Below are 20,324 nucleotides of genomic sequence, written 5' to 3' on the forward strand. Positions count from 1 at the left end.
TACAACCAATGAAGTTAGTACGAGGACAGGCTCTAGCCCAAACCTCGTCTACAACTGGTCCCAGGTTAGTACGACAAGTATATGTGTCAGAAGAAGTATCCCCAGATGAATGGTATGATGACATTGTTCATTATTTGCTAAACCATAAGTCTCCATCACACTTGAATTCTGTTCAAAAGCGTTCATTGAGAATGAAGAGTCAAAATTTTATGCTTCAAGGATTTGTGCTATATAGAAAGAATCATGATGGGGTTTATTTGAGATGTGCTGGAAAGGAAGAGGTTGGACACATCATTGAGCATTTTCATAGTAAATATGGAACCAGCCATGGAAGTGGTTTGGCTATGGCTCATCAAATATCAAGAGCAGGGTATTATTGGCCAACCTTGTTTAAAGACACTTATGAACACGTGAAGACTTGTCACACATGTCAGATAGCTGCGACACGTGAAAGAAATCCTGCTATGCCATTACAACTTGTTATTGAATTAAAACCGTTCGCAAAATGGGGGTTAGATTTCATCGGTCCCATCAATCCACTATCATCAAGACACCACCAGTATATCCTGACTGCTACAGACTATTGCACCAGATGGACTGAGGCTCAATCACTGAAAAATTGTACAACAGAGGTTGTTATCAAATTTCTTGAAGAAAATATCGTTACCAAGTTTGGATGTCCCCATGCATTTGTATGTGATAATGGGCCAGCATTTAGATCGTTGAAGTTCTCAAACTAGGCATTTGACTATGGGATCACACTAAACTTTTCATTAGACCGCTATCCGCAAGGGAATGGATTGGCAGAATCAACAAACAAAAATCTATTGAGTGCAATGAAGAAGTTATTAGACAATAACCCTAGAGATTGGCATACACAGCTGAGATTCGCACTTTGGGCGGATAGGATCAGAATAAAGAGTTCTTTGGGGACATCTCCATATCATTTGGTCTACGGACAAGATCCAATTTTTCCTATCCAATTGAGGATTCCAACACTACGATTCATGCAAGATTTTATGGAAGGAGAAGATAGAGTGCAGACACGTTTGACCCAATTATTGCACTTGGAAGAGAAGAGGGACGAAGCATTGGAAAAGTTTGCTAAACATCAAGAAGTTGTTAAGAGATGGTTTGACAAAATGGCAAAGGTTAAAGAATTTCGAATTTCAGATCTGGTACTTCGCTGGGATAAGGCACATGAAAAGAAAGGTGGACATGACAAGTTTGATAATCTATGGAAAGGTTCTTATCAAATTTCTGAAATTTTGGTAGATAATGCATTCAAGCTTAAGACTCTGACAGGAAAGGAAGTCCAATTGCCTATCAATGGGCAATTCCTCAAGCATTATTTCTGCCCTTAGGTTTTCTTTGTGAAGCCTAACTTGTACATAGTTAGTTTAGGTTTTCCTTTGTGGTGTGGTTTTGTTTTTGTTTTTCCTATTTTTAGTTAGGTGGGCGTTTTAGTTTGTCTCCCCTCTCTTGGTTAGGAGTTTTGGCTTTGCGTAGTTTAGGTTTCTTTCCCTTGTTTGTTTTGTTTTCTTTTTCCCTAGGTTGTCTTCCTTGGGTGGTTCAGTTTTCTCTCTTCTTTTGGTTTGGCTTCGATTTTGGCTTTTGCTAGGTGGCTCATAGCTGTGAGAATCTCCTTTTTGCAAGTGGAGTGGTGTCATGATTTGGTTACTTCATCTGAAGACTTCACCGAATTTTGTTTATTTCATTTCTTGGATAATTGTTATGAAGAGCATTAAAATCTCGGCTATCCTTCATATATTTTCAATAGGTTAGAAAACATACTTGACTCGAAAGGTTAATCATACATTGTGTCTTGACGCATGAACTCTGAGGTTGCCACATATTTCACACTCTTAACTATTGCTCTAAGTCCATTTATGTGTCTTTGGAAAGGTCATGACTTGTGAAAATTTTAAAATCTTGCTTCAGTGCCACTGTAACTCCTAAACCCATGGTAAGCTTCATTGCTTACAAGCCAAGAGAAAAGAAAGAAATGAAATACAAATTCAAAAAAAAAGAGAAAAATGATGAAATAATGAGATTGGCTTTGGGGATACGCGGAAATCTCCATAGGTGTTCTAAAGAATAATTCGCCGGAAGTGGAGCAATCTCCGTTGGTTTTACAGCGACAACTCCGTCAGGGCTATGGACGCCTGACTGGCAGCGAGGCAATGTCCAGGATGCTTTTGAAGTCAAGAGGAATCAATAACTTGTCATGATTAATCCTAGGATTTCTGAGTGGTCTTGTTGAGATGGAATTAATATAAATTGCACACACTCAGGTTGTCGCAGAGTAAATGTGTTTTTGATCCAATATATGATTATTCTCCCCTTTTGAGCTTGTTTTCTCTCTTATTGATGACGTAGGATAGAGAAACCAGAGATTCTGAGTTCAGATTAAGTCTTATCCTTGAAATGCTTGTAACATTTCACTCGTGGAGTCGTCAGATGTTGTGACCGCCAGTCACCATCGCCCCAGCCGGGGGCCCCCTTTTTGTTTTTATTAAAAACTCTTGCCAGCTTTTGCGGAGCGCAAGACTGAAGGAGACAGGGATTTAATCCCTTTAGGAAATATGTCAGCTGTTCCTGAAAATGTGGAGCGCAGTTTTCAGGAAATGAAGGAAAGAAATGAAGGATTTTATTCTTCATTCCTTAAAAAGCTCGCTCCCTAAAATTCCGGAGCACAATTTTCAAGAAATGAAGGAAGGAAATGAAGGAAAGAAATGAAGGATTTTATATTAAAATAACCTTCATGTTTCCTTTTAATGCTCACTATTGTATCTTATTATATCTCTGTAAATATTAGAATGTTTCTAATATTTAGTATAGTCTAGAATAGAATGTTTCTATTCTATTCGACTCTCCTCTTTGTATATATAGATTAGTTTGATCTCTGATTAATTCATTCAAATTTTCCGCCATTTACATTTGTAACATGGTATCAGAGCTATTGCTTCAAATGGTTTTGAATAGTTTATAATTTCTTTCGAAATTATCTACTCTAAATTTCGAAATTATTTCTGCCATTTTCTCTACAACTCGTCTAGGGTTTCTGTTCTGAGAAATCTGAAATTCATTTTGCAAATCCCGAGTTCACGTTTTTTAAATCGCAGGTTTCTTTGGCTCACGTCTGATCTTCTACAAATCGCGGGTTTCTACCGTCGTTTTTCTGCAACTCGCCGTTTTTTTGCAACTCGGCATTTTGTGTGAGTGAAAACGTGTTCAATCCGCCCTTATCTACCTGGATCCGTCTATCTCAAATCCGCTTGTTCCAAAATCTGCCTATATCTGCCATTTTTCCTACAAATCTGACCTTCGAAGCTGCCAACTAGGTTTTTGCTCGAAACCCTAGTTTTTTGACCTCCAAAAATTTTTTGATCACATATTCTTGGTGGGTTTTTTGAAATCTCAAATGGGTCTTCATCAAATTTTTGTGGGTGCCTCGTTTTTTGTGCCTCGATTTTCGAGCCAGCGGATCTGAATTCCGACAACACTTTATTTTTGGGTTTTTCGAGCTCTTTTCTGGGTACTTCTCCAATTTTTTTGGGTCTTTCATTTTTTCACCTCGAAGTTTGTGCCATTTGCAATATTCACATATTATAAGCATCTGTATCAGCAGCATCAGAAGTCGGACTCAATTAAACAGTACGCCAATGCTACCCAACACTCAGAGCAGAAAGAATCTATCTACCATGCCTTTATGGCCAACATACCTGCAAATCATGTGAAATCTTCTGCCTGGTACATCGATTCTAGTGCCTCCCGACATTTCACTCATAGGCGTGATTGGTTTGTTGAATTCACTCCTTATTCTGACTCAGTAATCTTTGGAGGTGGTGAAGAATACAATATTGTCGGCAAGGGCAATGTTCAGATTCAGACTGGAGGAAGAAAACTCATGTTTCTCAATGTATGTTATGTTCCTGGCATGAAACATAATCTTCTGTCTGTTAGTCAGATTATAAAGCACTCCCATCAGTTGGATGTCGTTTTCAGTGGAAATAAGTGTTCGATTATTGATTGTCCTTCTCGCACTACCCTTGCTTCCGGTCTTGAGGATCATGGTATTTATAGGCTTGTAGATTCAGGCGATTCCCTTAAGCATGCCTTCATCGCCGAATCATCCGCTCTCAGCAGTCTCTGGCATCAGCGATACGGTCATCTGAACATTCAATATCTAGCACAACTTGCTCGAGATAATTTAGTCCATGGCCTACCTAATATTCAGACCCAGAACCATCGCGTTTGCGGAGCTTGCCAAGCAGGGAAGCAACATAGGACACCATTTAAGAATGATGAAACATGGTGGGCATACAGAGTACTCCAGCTAGTCCATGCTGATGTATGTGGTCCTATGAATACTCCTTCTATTACTGGGAACAAGTATTTTTTACTCTTTGTGGATGATTTCAGTCACAAAATGTGGGTATATTTTCTTAAGCAAAAATCAGATGCCTTTCTTGTATTTCAGCAGTTTAAAGCTCTAGTAGAAAAAGAGTCTGGTTCCTCCATCCGTACTCTTAGGACCGATAATGGGGGGTAATTCTGTTCTTCTGCTTTCTCTGCCTTCTATACTACTCATGGCATTAGACGTCAGTTCACCACACCTCACACCCCTCAGCAAAATGGTGTTGTAGAGTGTCGAAACCGTACCATCACAGAAATGGCTAGGGCTATGCTAGAACATAGAAATGTTCCCAAAAAATATTGGACAGAAGCAGTATCCACAGCTGTCTACCTTCTTAACCGGTCACCCACCCTTGCAGTTAATCATAAGACTCCTGAGGAAGCCTGGTCTGGTCGCAAACCTAGGATCAACCATTTGAAAGTTTTTGGCTCTCTGGCATATGTATGGATTCCTGATGCCAAACGCACTAAGTTGGATTCCAAAAGCCAGAAACTTATGTTTACAGGATACAGTCACACACATAAGGCCTACAGACTGATTGATGTAAATACTGATCGTTTAATCTTCAGTCGTGATGTTGTGTTTGATGAGGAATTTGGACCATTTCCGCTCTCTGACTCCCCACCACATTCCGAGATTCAGTCTTCAGCAATCTCTGACTTAGGTTCTTCTATTTTATATGAGTCATCTGATGCTACTGATACACCACCTCAGTCACTTCCAGATAATACAACTCCTGCTCCTGCTTCTCCTCCAGCTATTCCGACAGCATCTAATATTAGCTCCTTGACTCTTCGGCCAAAATGGTGGGCTCAAACGCTTAGTGATCTTCGTCCTGATGAACTCATTGAGGGTAGAACCTCCAGAAATAAGAGCCTTCAGCACAACACAGTTAATATAGCTCTTATGGCCAACATCCACAGTATCCCTGAGCCCCAGATATATGCAGAGGCCAAAGGAATTCCAGAATGGGAACAAGCAATGGATTCTGAGCTTCAGAGTCTTCAAAAGAACCACACTTGGGTTCTTTCAGATCTTCTTCCTGGGAAGAAACCCATTAGCTGTAAATGGGTCTATAAGGTCAAGTACCATGCAGATGGTACCTTGGACAAATACAAAGCTAGACTTGTTGCTCGAGGATTCACCCAGCGCGAAGGCATTGATTATGAGGAGACATTTGCACCGACAGCCAAAATGAGCACTATTCGCATTCTTCTTGCAATTGCAGCTCAGTATGGTTGGAAAGTTCATCAGATGGATGTGAAGAGCGCCTTTCTCAATCGTGAATTACAGGAAGAAGTCTACATGACGCAGCCCCCAGGTTTTAAGGTTGCTGGTTCAAAACACAAAGTATGTAGACTCCAGAAGGCCCTCTATGGTCTTAAACAGGCCCCTAGGGCTTGGTACATAAAGATTGATCATTACTTGGTTACTCAAGGATTTCAGCGTAGTCCGTCAGACAGTAATCTGTATATTAAACACTCTGGTAATGATATTCTTTTTCTTGTTGTCTATGTGGATGATTTGATCATTACTGGAAATTCAGAACATTTGACTTCAGAAATCAAACAGGATCTGTGCAGAACTTTTAATATGACAGATCTCGGATTGCTTCATTATTGTTTAGGTATTGAGGTTTGGCAGATTGACAACAACATTTTTTTGTCTCAGTCCAAGTATGCTAGAAGTTTGCTTGATAGGTTTCGAATGCAGGATTGCAAATCTGCCTCCACTCCTATGGAGACTGGTCTGAAATTGTCCACACAATCTGTTTCTCCTCCTGTAGATGAAACACTCTTCAGGAAGCTAGTAGGTAGTCTCATCTACCTTACTACTACTAGACCTGATCTCAGTTTTGCAGTCAGCTACATCTCACGGTTCATGACAAACCCCAAGACTGATCATTGGATTGCAGCGAAACGTGTGTTACGCTATGTATATGGTACTTCAGATTATGGTCTTCTTTACACAAGGAGTACTACTCCTCAGCTCAGTGGATTCATTGATTCCGATTGGGCCGGCTCAGTTGATGATAGGAAATCTACTTCTGGCTGTGTGTTTAGTATCGGATCTGCAGCAGTTACTTGGACCACTAAGAAGCAACAGGCACATGCACTCTCCTCTACAGAAGCAGAATATAGAGGAGCTGTCAAGGCAGCTTGTGAAGCAGTTTGGCTCCGGCAGATGCTTGCAGATATGCATATTCCTCAAGTAGGTCCGACTTCTTTGTTTTCAGACAATCAGGTCGTACTCAAACTTGCCAAGAACCCAGTGTTTCATGAACGAACCAAGCACATCGAGCTTCATTGCCATTACATCCGACAATTAGTAGAAGATGGATCTATTCAGTTACGCTATGTTCCTACCTCAGAGCAATCAGCAGATATTTTCACTAAACCCCTTGGTCTTGACAAGTTTGTTAAATTCAGGGGATCTATTGGTGTAGTAAATAGATTGAGCATTAAGGGGGGGTATTAAAATAACCTTCATGTTTCTTTTTAATGCTCACTATTGTATCTTATTATATCTCTGTAAATATTAGAATGTTTCTAATATTTAGTATAGTCTAGAATAGAATATTTCTATTCTATTCGACTCTCCTCTTTGTATATATAGATCAGTTTGATCTCTGATTAATTCATTCAAATTTTTCGCCATTTATATTTGTAACATTTTATCCTTCATTCCTTAAAAAGCCCGCTCCCTAAAATTCCGAAGCACAGTTTTCAGGAAATGGAGGAATGTTTTGATGAAGGATTCTATCATTCATTCCTTGAAAATCCCGCTTTCATAAAACAACAAGCGCAAGTCAGTAGGAGTGAGGAAATATTATGCAAAGGAAAAATCCTCAATTCTGAAAAAGCCCGCTCTTGTAAATTGGTTAAAAAATCGTGAAAAGCGGAAAATTGAAAATTTTGCAAAAAAAATTAGAAAATTTAGAGGAAGGATGAATTTTCTTATGAAGTGAAAGTTGGATTCAGAGAGGAAAAGCGAAAAAATGATTTTCCTTCAAAAGATTTTTTTTGGATTTACATTAAAAAATTAAATATTAGTTTTACTAATATTTAATTTGATTTTTTTTGAATAATAACCCAAAAATTAAAAATGGAGAAAAAGTTGCAAATAAATTTGATTTTTCATTTAAAAATGGAAGTTATTAAATTTTTTTTTTTTTAATTGATATTTAATTAATAAAAAAAAAAAATCAAAATAGAAATACTTAGCTTCATCATGAAGTTAAGAGCATTAAAGATAGCAACTTTTTGAATCAAGCAGCAAAAAGGCGACAAGTGGCACAAAAAATGGAAACCTTAATGGTTAAGTAAAGCAACTGCCTAATTTTAGTTTGCAGCTTTAAAGGCATCTTTTTTGAGGGATGATTTCTATAAGAAACCCTCTCATTCATTCGGGCTCACACAGAAATTTGAAGAGCAGATCGAGAATAGGAGTAAGATTTGAGGAGTTCAAGGAAGCAGATTTTTTGAGAAATTTTCTGAAATTGTTGAGGAGTTCTCTGGGAATTCACGTCAGAAGATTTTGAATCCTATTAGAAAGGATTTTTTCTTTGCAGTGAGTTGTGGAATTTCATATTTCTCGCGAAAGTGTTAAAAAGTGAATCTTGAAAGGAGTATGGAAATTTTGGCGAAAATCCAAAATCTTTGTCTTATGGACAAGTCATATCTGTTGTTTTTAATGCTTTCCTTGCATAGTCTTATGTATGTACGTTTTCTATTTTGCAGGAAAGGAAAATGGCAGAGCCCAGGGGAACAGGAGAAACGTGAGGACAATTGATAAAGAATGAAAGGAGAGGATTCTATCCTAAATCCAAAATCGTGTCAAAGTGGACAGAAATTGGAGATACAAGTCTTGGCGGCCTTGATTTGAAAGATTTTTACCGGAGAATGCTCGGATATAACGACTATCACCCAACACACCTGGCTACAAAACTTGTGAGAAGTGGAATTTTTGCTGCAGCTGGTTTCCCTCCTTCTTTTCAGCATCCAGAGTTAATCGTGGAATGTACCAAGCATTACAGTCCTAGAGACAGAACCATCCGGGATTCTGAACGAAATATTCTGGCAGATTTTTCTCCGACATCCATTTCTGAAGCATTTGGAATTCCTTCAAATCCAAGGATGGTCACAAAAACACAAGAGCAAGCACTGAGAATCTATACATCTGGAATCAATTTTTGTGAAGAAATAATCAACAAAAGATGGTTGAAAAAGAATAGACCACATCATTCCAAGATTCCTAAAGAAATAGTATGGCTCGACTTGCAGAGAGAATATAGTGATATGGTCATGATGTTGAGTCGCATATTTGGCATGCCTTATTCTTATAGGTTTGAATCTTGGATGTGGTATTTTGTTGAGCAGGTAATGGAGGAAGGTGACAGAATAAATTGGGCTGGGCTCATAAGTGATAACGTAAATGAGCAGTTGATGAATCTAGAGCATACAAGGAAATTTTACATGAGATCCTATGTCATCTACATGCTAGCACGGAGGACAAATTATGATGGACTACGATGCAAAGGACCAATTGAGAGCGGAAGCCAACACCTCAAAGTCCACGAATGTTACCCGCAGTTGCGTTTGTATTCAAAGGATGACTACATGAGGGTTAATGATATATTTGCCATGCGCATAGTAAGAACACTACAAAAGAGGCCACATATAAGAATGTCAATGGGTGCAATGAAGTTGGTTGAAGAATATGGCGCTTGGTTCATTCAGTTTCCTACCTTTTCATACATCCGAGTTCAAGGATTCTCCACAGAGCCATACAAACTTCCTAGGTATCCCAAGGAAAGACATTGAAATCAATATATGTTCTGCCCTTTGGAGTTCAATGAATAAAAATATCACATTCAGAATTACAAATTAATATTCAATATTTATCAATATTGAATTGTCATTGCATACACATTTGCAGCGATCCTTTCTACCTCAAAATATATATATATATATATATATATAAAAGAGAAACAATATTTAGGACTAGGATTGAATGCCAATGTGGTTCCTAGTTATTCAATATATATTTCAATTTGGTGTGATATTTTAAATCATCTTTGTGTTGGCTTTGGATTAATTCAATTGCTATTGAAATATAGTCACATTAATATTTAGTAAACTGCAATTTGATATAATATATACACAATTTACTTAATGGCTTAATTAAGGTTCATCTTGGCTTAAATTGTGATTCATATATATATATATATATAGTTGTACCATAATAAAAAATAAAATATATATAATTTTCAGTGTTTTTAACATACCTTTTATCCTTACGGGTTGTGTGTACTTTTGAGTTCTCGAGGGTCTGCAAAGAGACCTTAAGCATTTGCTCAGGGTCCTTGAGGGTCCTCCCAAGTGCCTACGGGTCTATGAATACGGACCCAAGAAGGACCCAGACCGAAACCCAATTGGCAATGTCCAAACCCGGCAACCTAGGTCTTTTGGCATGTAGAGATCCATTCCCACATTGTTTTGATGTTCTACATACATGGATAGTTACTTTGTTGTGATTGGTTGAGATACTTCTTTTACATCTCATATAGTGCGTTCTTTATTTTCTTTGGGGTCCAAGTATTGACTTGCTTGCTTCATTATTTCATATGGATTCCTACATATTGCTTCATGATTTGTGGTGTCTGCGCATTTTAATCTTAGGGGAGCAGTAGGTTGTTTAGTGTTTGCTAGTGGGCAAGCAATCTTTGGAGGGGAGGATTGTAATGTCCCTTCCTCAGACAATTCAATTCTTAGTAGGGGTTAGCCTATTATCAGAGTTCCTCTAGATCAGCAAAGTAGTTCAGGAACCCATCCAAAGCCTTGTGGAGTAATGTAAGGGCTTTATAAGTTGCTTTGGACAGTTTCAGTCAGTCTCCAATTGTTTGGGAGGGATTCTAAGTTTTAGAGATTGACTAGGAGTTAACCAAAACAAATCAGGAGACCTCGAAGATTATTCTGCAAGTTTTGGGTGTAGTTCCTATTGTTTAGGGAGGATTCCTATTTTTCAGGAGGGAACTGTTAGTTTGCCCGTTACATGTGGACATCATCAAGATGGAATTGGCATTAGCAATTTTCAGTTTGGAGTCCATGTGATGGATTTATTAATTTTTTTATTTAAATAAAAAATGGAGTGATTTAGTTAAGTTAATAATGTAATATAGTGTTATTGGGTAGCCCCCTCCATCAAACACAAGTGGGCATTTTATCAATGTATAATAAGACCCTCAAGTGGTTCAAACCTCTTGAGGAGAAATAATTTTAATTAAGTTCATTAAAAATAAAATATGAGACCCTAAAAGTGAATCAAACCTCTTGTGGGGAAAAGGAAGTTAAAAGAAGATTTGGGGTTCATTTTCTTCATTCTGAAAGCACATCTTTTGATATCAACAGCTGTGGAGGACAAAAACCCTTCATAGTTTGGTGGCCAAGAAAGTGAGAAATCATATAATTCTTCAGTTTGGGACAGGTTATAAGTCATTTTATTGCTGAAACGTGGTATTTTATTGACTAGCTAGAGGTGATAACAGTAAGCAGCAATTTAATTGAGCAGATCAAGTGCAACCATTACCAGATTGGGCCTTGCAGAGGTCATTACAATACCGAAATTGCATCTTTCCAGCCTGCCTGCCATTTTGAGCACATGGGCATCATACCCTAGGTGGCACATGGTGTTACTTGTTGGTTTGGAGCTGATTCAATATCTACAGCAATTGGAGTTAAATATAGGGCTGGAACGTTAAATTTGTTGTCCCCGACTCGTATTAGATCTATGTCTTCAGTTTGAGGAATGTGCTTCAGCCATTTTCTTAAATAAAAAGCATCAACAGTGCCTTCTGTTTGCTTATATGTTCATTTATTTTGTTATACTTATCAGCAATTTCTTTACTCTAGCATTCATCAAAACCTTGCAAATTTCAAGCAAAGCATAAAAAACACAAAAAAAACGTCAACAAATTGAAAAAAAATATAGTCAAGTTTCTTTATAAGACAAATCGGGAATGCAAAACTCAGAAAACTGGATCAGAGATTAGTTGGGGATTGTACAAGGTTTTCTTGTGACATTCTGCCACACACCACCCATTCATGAGACCCCTTGTTCGTAGGCTTGGCAAGTTTAGTATAGCAGTCCTCTGTGGATCCCCAAATTAGGTGAGGAATCAGTCAGACTAATAAATATCTCTCAACCAATCACTGCTGAGCGTGATTCAACGCTCCCAAGGAAAGGCAGAAGTCAAACTATCCTTGGTGCATCCAAACCCTGCTCTCCTCAACTCTTGGAGCATGAAAATCACTTGCACAAGGAATGTGACCAAAGGATACAAATCCTTGGCCTGCCCAAAATCCCACTCTCCACTGAATGTGGAGCACAATTTCACATGCATCGTGGAAGGTCTCCAGGGAACTGTGCCCCTATTTTGTCTCAAGTGCATTTTCCTATATCCCTTGGATTTTGTCCTCCATACCTTTCAAAAAAAACTATTTTTTCGGGTGCATGTTACTGCCAGTCATACAAGGAAGATGGGGGTCATCAAATAAAAGTTTATTAGAGGAGCACTCAGAATTTATTTATGTTGACCCTCCTTTACCTTGAAGAAAAGAGAAAAGCACCATCAAGTGAAATTTGGAATAGGTAATCCATATTTCTACGACAGTAAAGGAAAAGAATAATCATTTACCGGAAGAATTTGGACATTTAAATGTGAATGCGATCAAGAAAGTTATAATCTTTCCAAAGTGGAGTGAAACATAGGTAGAAATCGAAACATAGTGCAGAGACATTGAAGGTGTATGTGGGAAAATTTGTTCTAAAAAAATGGTTTGAGGAAAAAATATAAGAAATTTGAAATTGTAAAAATCCAAGTATGAGAGTTGATGGATGTAAATGGAAAAAGTTGAAAAATTTTGGGTTTTTGGAAAAAATCCCCAAGACTCAGAAAAACCTAAAAAATCTCAAACGGTGAAGAAGTTCAAGAAAATATCAAAACTGAAAAATTTCAAGCAAAAATTGAAAACTTGGAAAATTCAAGAGAAAATGGAAAATTTTGAAATTTGACAAATCCTAGACAATGAGGAAACTTGAAAATCCGAAACATTGTTAAAATCCAAAAGTACGAGATTTTGAAATCCAAATGGGAAAAGTGGAAAAAAAATTGGAAAATTGAACTTTCGAAAGATGGGGAAATCTAAAGAAGTTGGAAATTTTGGAAAAATCCACAATGTCATTAAAATTCCAACATGTAATCAATTGTGAAATCCAAACACACAAAAAAATTGAAAATTTGAAAAGATTGAAAGAAATCAATCTTGTAAAAGTTCGAAAATTTTGAAAATTGCGGAAAAAGAAAATTGGTGGAGAATAAGTTAGAAAAAGCGGAAATTGCAGAAAATTTCTTTAAGAGAAAAAAATTGATTTAAAGCATTAAAATCTGGGAAAAGAGAAAAATGGCTTTTAAAGAGCACAATATGATTTTGGGATTTACATGGAAAATTAAATATTAATATATTTAATTTGATTACTTGTTGAAAATAATCCAAAAAAAAAAAGGGAGAAATTGAAATGATTTTTGCATTAAATCAAAAAAAATAAAAAATTAAATATTGATTTTTAATTAATATTTAATTAATATTTAATTAATTAATTTCCAAAAACTCAAAATTGGATGAATTGGGACATAAGTTCATCATGAAGCTAAAAGCATCAAAATGACAACTTTTTAAAAAAAGAGGAGAAAAGAGACAAGTGGCACACAATGGGAATCTTAGTGACTAAGTAAAGCAACTGCCTAATATTAGCCTACAGCTTTAGTGGCAGCTTTTTCAGAAGGATGGCTTATATAATCAAGTCATTTCATTCTTTCTCTCACACACACAAAGTTAAGAGCAAGAGTTAAATTTAGAGAGTTTAGGAGGAAGACTTTTGAAGAAATTTTCATGATTGTTGAGAAAAGAAAGGAATTTTCTTGGAACTTGTGTAGAAGGATTTCAAACTTCATCAAAAATGAACTTTTTCAATGAATTGGAGAAATTTGCAAGTTTCTTGAGAAAAGTGTGAAAAGTGAATTCCAATAAGAATCTAGAAATCTTGACAAAGTTCCAATATCTTCATCTTTTGGAGGAATTATTCCTATTCTTTGTGTTTCTCGCATATTCTTACATATGGATATTTTTTTTGCAGGAAGGCAGAATGGCAAAACCCCAAAGAACGGGAGAAACGTGAGGACAGTTGATAAAGAATGAAAGTAGAGGATTCTACCCCGGATCCAAAATCATGTTGCAGTGGGGAGAAATTGGAGATTCAAGCCTTGGTGGCCTTGATTTGAAAGAATTCATTTAGAGAATATTTGGATACAACAACCATCATCCTACACACCTAGCTACCAGAATCATGAGAAGTGGAATTGTTGTTGAAACTAGTTTCCCTCCTGCTTTTGAACATCCAGAGTTAATCGTGGAATGTGCCAAACACTATAGTACCAAGGACAGAACAATCAAGGATTTAGGCGAAAATATCCTCGCAAATTTTTCTTCAGCATCCATATTTGAAGCATTTGGGATTCCTTCACACCCGAGAATGGTGACGAAAACAAAGGAGCAGGCACTCAAAATCTACACTGTTGGAATTCAATTCTATGAAGATATAATCAACAAGAGATCGTTGAAAAAGAATTGATAACATCATTACAAGATTCCTAAGGAACTAGTTTGGCTTGACTTACAGCACGAATTTAGCGACATGATCACGATGCTTACTCACATTTTTGGCATGCTTCATTGTAAAAACCCTTAGTCGCTTATATCTTTAACAAACATCAATTTACTTTGTTAATCAAGAGTTTGGCATTTCGTCAAACATTTGGCAAACAAACTGTTAACACTTTATAAAAAATTGTTGTAAATCTCGGTCACCATATCAGAAGATGCACAACCACTCATAAATTTTAGTTGATTTTGGCCCTTCACATTTTGCCATAATTAATACCAAACAATAGTATGTAGTTCTGAAATAATGATCAGCTTGCGATTGAAACTATTCTTGCAAATATTATGCCAAGGAATAAGAACCACAAGAGTTGAGCAAAAACCAAATTGTAACAATAACAAGATTCACAAATATCATCACAATATTTATGGCACAATAAGCAATTATTATTTAATTCAGACTGTGACCCTGATAATGATCTCATGATGGGTGTCCAGCTACACCATCAATTGCAGCCTCCAAATGATGTTAATCTAGGCAGCCAGGCGCTCAAATAACGGTTGCAAAATGTTGACGAATCACAAGAAATCTGAACGCCAACATGCAAGGTAGTTGCCACCTCCAATTGCAATGCAAAATTAGGTCCAATAGCTGACTTGCGGCCTTGCAATTCTGATTTATTAATGCCACAAGATACAAAGACAAGTAACACCTCTAAAGGCTTCAGCAACTAGTCGGTCAATGCAGATTTAGCATACTGTAAATACCAGATCAGATTCGTGCCCTGTAAGAGAGCCCCGATTGTCAAGTTCAAGCCTAGCAGAGTCTCATGAAGGCCTCTAGCTATGTTTGTTGCCCACTAATACCCAAACACTACCTTCTCAGATGAATACCCAAACACTACCTTCTCAGATGACAAACGGCAGCCTCAAATGGTAAACAAGCTCTCAAATAGAAAAACACTGAGTGTCCAAAAATGCATGGCACCGCCTATAGACTCCTCACAATAAATTCAAGTCAAACCCTTGCAACTTGCAAGGGGTTATGTAATTAAATCTCCGACAATAGATGTCTTCCAGCCATAGGTCATACAGTAGGAAGACTCCAACAATCTCCAGCATCACAATTTTCATAATTTAATCCACTACAACTCCCAACAAGAAGACTTCTTCCAAAGCAACAGAATCACAGAAATGAAAGATTAATAAATCTCAGAAATCTAAATCACAATACCTCAGCTGTGAATTGCCACTTCTCAGAATTACTAAGTCAATCTCCCAGACATAGATACTGACAGACAGGAGATGTGACCAGTGAAACTACTATACTTCAGCAGTGATTTCAAACATCAAAAACTTAGAGACCCTCATACTTCAGCAAGGGCTCACAATTCAGACTCAGGAAAAAGCCACAAAGGCATAAAAAGCAAATATATATTCAAGTGTGCTTTTCGCAATGAAATGAACTCTCATTTATAACCTTTCGTTGGCCAAAGTTTCCAAAAAAACTCCATTTCAGAAATTGTGGAAGTTTCCCAAAAGAGCTCAACAAGCAACTTTCCAACACACTTTTTAGAAATATCTCTTAAAGTCATTATTATAATAATATTAACCCAAGTTGCCAATTTCGGACCCTAGAGCTCGGGTCCGGATTCATCCATGTCCGGATTCGAGCCCGGGTCCTCGCGGACCCACAGGCCCAAGCATGGACCCTGCCCGGACCCACCACGGACCTGGTCGAATCCGGGAGGACCAAAGGCATGTAGGGCCATAAAGTGGCCATAAAAACATTTTTAAATGGGTTTTTTTATTGTTTTTTTTCAAACCCTAAAGGAAGGCATATTAGATACTTTTCATTCATCTAATCTCTCATTTGCTTTCTCATTTTGCTCTCTCATTTTGGTGTGTCCATTTTGCAAGTTTGAAGAGAAGGTTGTAGAGATTGTTTGTGGGGTCTCAAATCCTTCAAATAATCAGTGCTCAGTGTTCCAGATATGCATTTGATCCTTCCTTTTGCTTCTTTCATAGTTTGTTTTTAGTTTTTTTAATATTTTATTGCTCTAATTTTTTATTAAGTTTGTATAAGTTCTGAAATATTTTATTTTTAATTTTATTTTTATAGATTGCAAGAATCATAGAATGAGCAGTTAGGGTTCAGTGGGTGAGGTGGGATCACAAAGATTTAAAATTGATAAAAGCTCTCCTTTGTGGAAGTTTACAACAAGAATTGAGCAATGCGTTGGAGGGGGAGGGTATATATGGAAATGCATTTTTTGCCAAAAAAACCAATTTAGAAGCTCATATTACCAGATTAAACATCATTTGTAGGCCCACCAAGTCAGGGGATTAGCATGTGTGAGGGGCCCCCAGAGGGAGGTAAAAAGGGGTTGTCGGCTTCTCAAATAGTAAGCATGTTAAAAGAACAACAAGAGGCTGATAGGTTAGTGTCAAAGGCGAAAAAAGATGAATCAAAGCAAAAATCGCCAACACCACCCTCTCAAACAACCACTAGACCACATCCCTTCCTACCTACCCCATTTGTGGATGAAGATGAAATAGAAACACCTCCATCCCACAAGAGAGAACCATTAGATAAGACATTTGAAAATGAAAAGAGAGAAATTGCTAACATAAAGATTGGGCATTGCCTCATTACGAATGGTGTTTCATTCAATCTAGTGAGATCACCTTATTGGAGAGAGCTGGTGCAAGCAATAAATGAAGCACCTCGTGGTTACCGAGCCCTTGGTTATGAAAAGTTGAGAAACACCATATTGCATAATGAGAGAAAGAATGTAGAAAACCTCCTCGAACCAATAAGAGATTCTTGGATCCAAATGGGGTTGAGCATTGTCTTTGATGGATGGAAAGATTGCAAAAACCGTCCATTAATAAATGTGATTGTTGTTTGCCCCAAGCGGGCAATGTTTTTTAGGGCAGTTGATTGTGAAAAGCAGGTAAAGGATGCAAATTTTATTGCCAAACTTCTCATTGAATCCATAGAGTCCATGGGAGTTGACAATGTTGTCCAAGTAATAACAGACAATGATAAAGTTTGTAAGGCTGCAAGTGCTTTGGTAGAAGCACGATATGAGTATATCTTTTGGACACCATGCACTATCCACTCCTTGAACTTGGTGATGAAAGCAATTGGCACCGAAATTGAATGGGTGAAAAAAGTGTATGGGGAGGGTGAGTAGATCCAAATGTTTGTGACAAACCACCATATGTCACAAGCAATTTTCAAAACTTTCTCCCACTTGGAATTATTGAAGGTAAATTTTAAGCTTTATTTAGCTTCATTTATCATTTTAATTTTTGAATCATACTTTACATAATTTAATACATATTTTTAAATTTTTGTGTTGTTTACATATTTGATATTTGAAATGTGTTATTATATTAACTTACAAGTTGATTCTTTGAATTAACATGGTAATAGGTTGCTGAAACAAGGTTTTCTTCACAAGCAATCATCCTTAGACGACTTGTGAGGGTGAAAGAAGCATTGTGTCAAACGGTTATCAGCAACAAATGCGGTGGATGGAAGCAAGCCGATACAAGAAGGGCTAAAACTATAAAGGATTTGATCTTGAGTGACGATTTTTGGAATAGGGTGGAATATGCATTAGAACTCACCGAGCCCATCATGTCTATGATTTGGTATGCCGAACTGATGAGCCTTGTTTGCAGGACATATATGATGCCATGGACTCCATGCTAGAAAGAATGAAATCAGTAACTTTAAATTTTTATACAATACTTTATCCTTGTTTACTGAGAGATTTTGATTTTTTATTTTAATTAAGTTATTAACACTACATCAAGATAACTTACATGTACATCATTTGACATCCCAGGTCATTCAAAGGAGAGAGCAAAATCATGAGGATACCTTGTACAATAAGGTGAAGAAAATTGTTCTACATCCCTGGAACAAGATGACTACACCTTTACACCTCCTGGTATATGCACTTTCTCCCAGATATTATAGCGGTGAGATACTTTCTATTCCTGGTAGACTGGCACCATACAGAGATCCTGAAGTTTCTACTGGGTATAAGAACATTTACTAGGCTCTTTAGTGATCCTGATGTGGCATCGAATGTTAGGAGAGAGTTTGTAGATTTTGTCTCAGGCAAAAATGCAGACCCTAATGCAATCAATGACCAAAGTAGAATGGATGTCATTGGATGGTGGTACTTACAGGGCAAAGTAACATGTACCTCCAACCTCTTGCCATTAATATCTTGTCACAAGTATGTATTTAAGTTTTTTTTCCTTTTTCTATAGCCACTTAGCTTGTCGAATTAGCACTCTTAAATTCCTATTGTATTGTAAAATTACAATTTCCAATTTTTTTAAATTGTGTTGGTTGTCTGTCTAAGTTGCGAGCTCTTTTGTTGCTGAGCGGAATTGGAGCATGTACTCCTTTATCCACTCAATGAAGCATAACCGGTTGGGTTCGAAAAAAGCAAAGGACTTGGTATTTATTCACAACAACTGGCACCTCCTATCACACAAGGATCTAGGATATAAGAAGGGACCAGAGAAGTTGTGGGATGTACTACCCGAGACTTCTGAATTGGATATGACTATCCAGGATATATCTAGAATTGCCTTGCTAGATGTTGAAGAGGATGAGGAGGATGTGGTTGCATCTAGGGCTAATGGAACCGATTTAGGTTCCAATGATGAGGAAAATGATATAGATGAGGATGAAGCCAATGATCCCTCATATTTTGATGACCCATTTGACCCTTGAAGGGCATTTGCATCTTTGATACTATGAGTCTATGATCATTGATAAACTATGTTTAAACATTTGTCATTGACTCATTTATGACTTATCACCATGTTTCAAACTTTATTAAATTATAATTTATTATCTATCAATCTAATGAAGTAGTCCATGTTTTGAAATTCCATTTTGCATTTTAGTAATGCAATGTACGAATATATTTACAACATTAACATAGATTAATGAGTGAGTATTTAATGTTTATCTTTGACATTTGGCATTGATCAATAATCAAGTAACATTGATATATTCATACTATAAAATGACATAGTAAGTGACTTTACAACTATGCGAGTTTCACGAACCCACCCACGAATCCAAATGCGGAAAAAAAAATTGCCCGAACTCACAAACTCGAACCTCGAACCCAAATCCGTCCCCAAACCCGAATTAGCAACTTAGATATTAACATTATTATAATAATGCAACTTAATAATAAACAAATAAATAAGAGCTCATGAAATTAATAACCATGTTTACTGCAAGTAACGACCAACTGTCGAAGCCACCCACTGCACTGCAAAAAATAGACCTACTAAAAATAGTGTTGATGTGTGTTTTATGACTCACCAAACAGTAGAACAAAATACCGAAATATCTTATCCTCTCTTGAATAAAGTCTTGTGTATGCTAAGATTGCTAGAAGATCATACAATGACTTCAAGGTTCCTTTAATGCCAGGGCTTGACTGTGGATAAGATCGGTGGTTGATGTGATTTGCTGATGATCACAAGGGGCCTTACATGTTTATTCATATTCATTTCAAGCCATACTGGATGAGGGAGCTATCTTAAGGTTTTGCAATGAAGCGCTTTTTTTTTTTTCTGGATTTTTCACAGAATATGCAGAAATTAAATAGGATGGGGTTCAGGAATTCTATTCTAATCCTAAGGGTAGTGATAACAACAAATAGTATTCTAGTGGACAAATTCCTCAATCTACTGAATTTCGCTTCGTCAACTTATACTACAACTAAGCATGAACTAGTGCAATCTTCAAGGGTTATGCCAAAGATTTTCATATCACCCCATACACCATCATAAAGAACAATGTATACAAATGATAGAAATTGAGCATATGCATGAAAGGGGTTCAGGCTAACTTTACACAACGAATTAGAATCACTAAAACGTCAAAAGTATGAACCAAAGGAATTCATCAATACACCATCATATTCTCCATTATAATCACCACACATTGACTATGCTAAACTTAATCTACTTGAAGAAATTTAGGAGAACAAGCAAGCACTAAGACACATCAAGTATTCACCAAACTTCAATGAAAACTTTATTATCTCAGCAGCTCATAGCAAAAATCTCATAAAAATCTCCCCTTACAAATGAGAAATGAGGCCTTTATATAGGTCCTCGATTACAACGGG

The 20,324-nt window shown here is 37.1% G+C and overlaps 1 protein-coding gene across 3 annotated transcripts in view; it reads left to right on the forward strand.

The window, feature by feature from the left end:
- EMB1895 (ARM repeat superfamily protein) overlaps window positions 1–20,324 on the forward strand; it is a 234,797-nt gene that overhangs the window by 26,744 nt on the left and 187,729 nt on the right. The gene's annotated exons all lie outside the window — the stretch shown is intronic.

Source organism: Cupressus sempervirens, chromosome 9 (assembly GCF_028749045.1).
Source record: "Cupressus sempervirens isolate cs-2001-9-10 chromosome 9, ASM2874904v1, whole genome shotgun sequence".
Taxonomy (NCBI): Eukaryota; Viridiplantae; Streptophyta; class Pinopsida; order Cupressales; family Cupressaceae; genus Cupressus; species Cupressus sempervirens.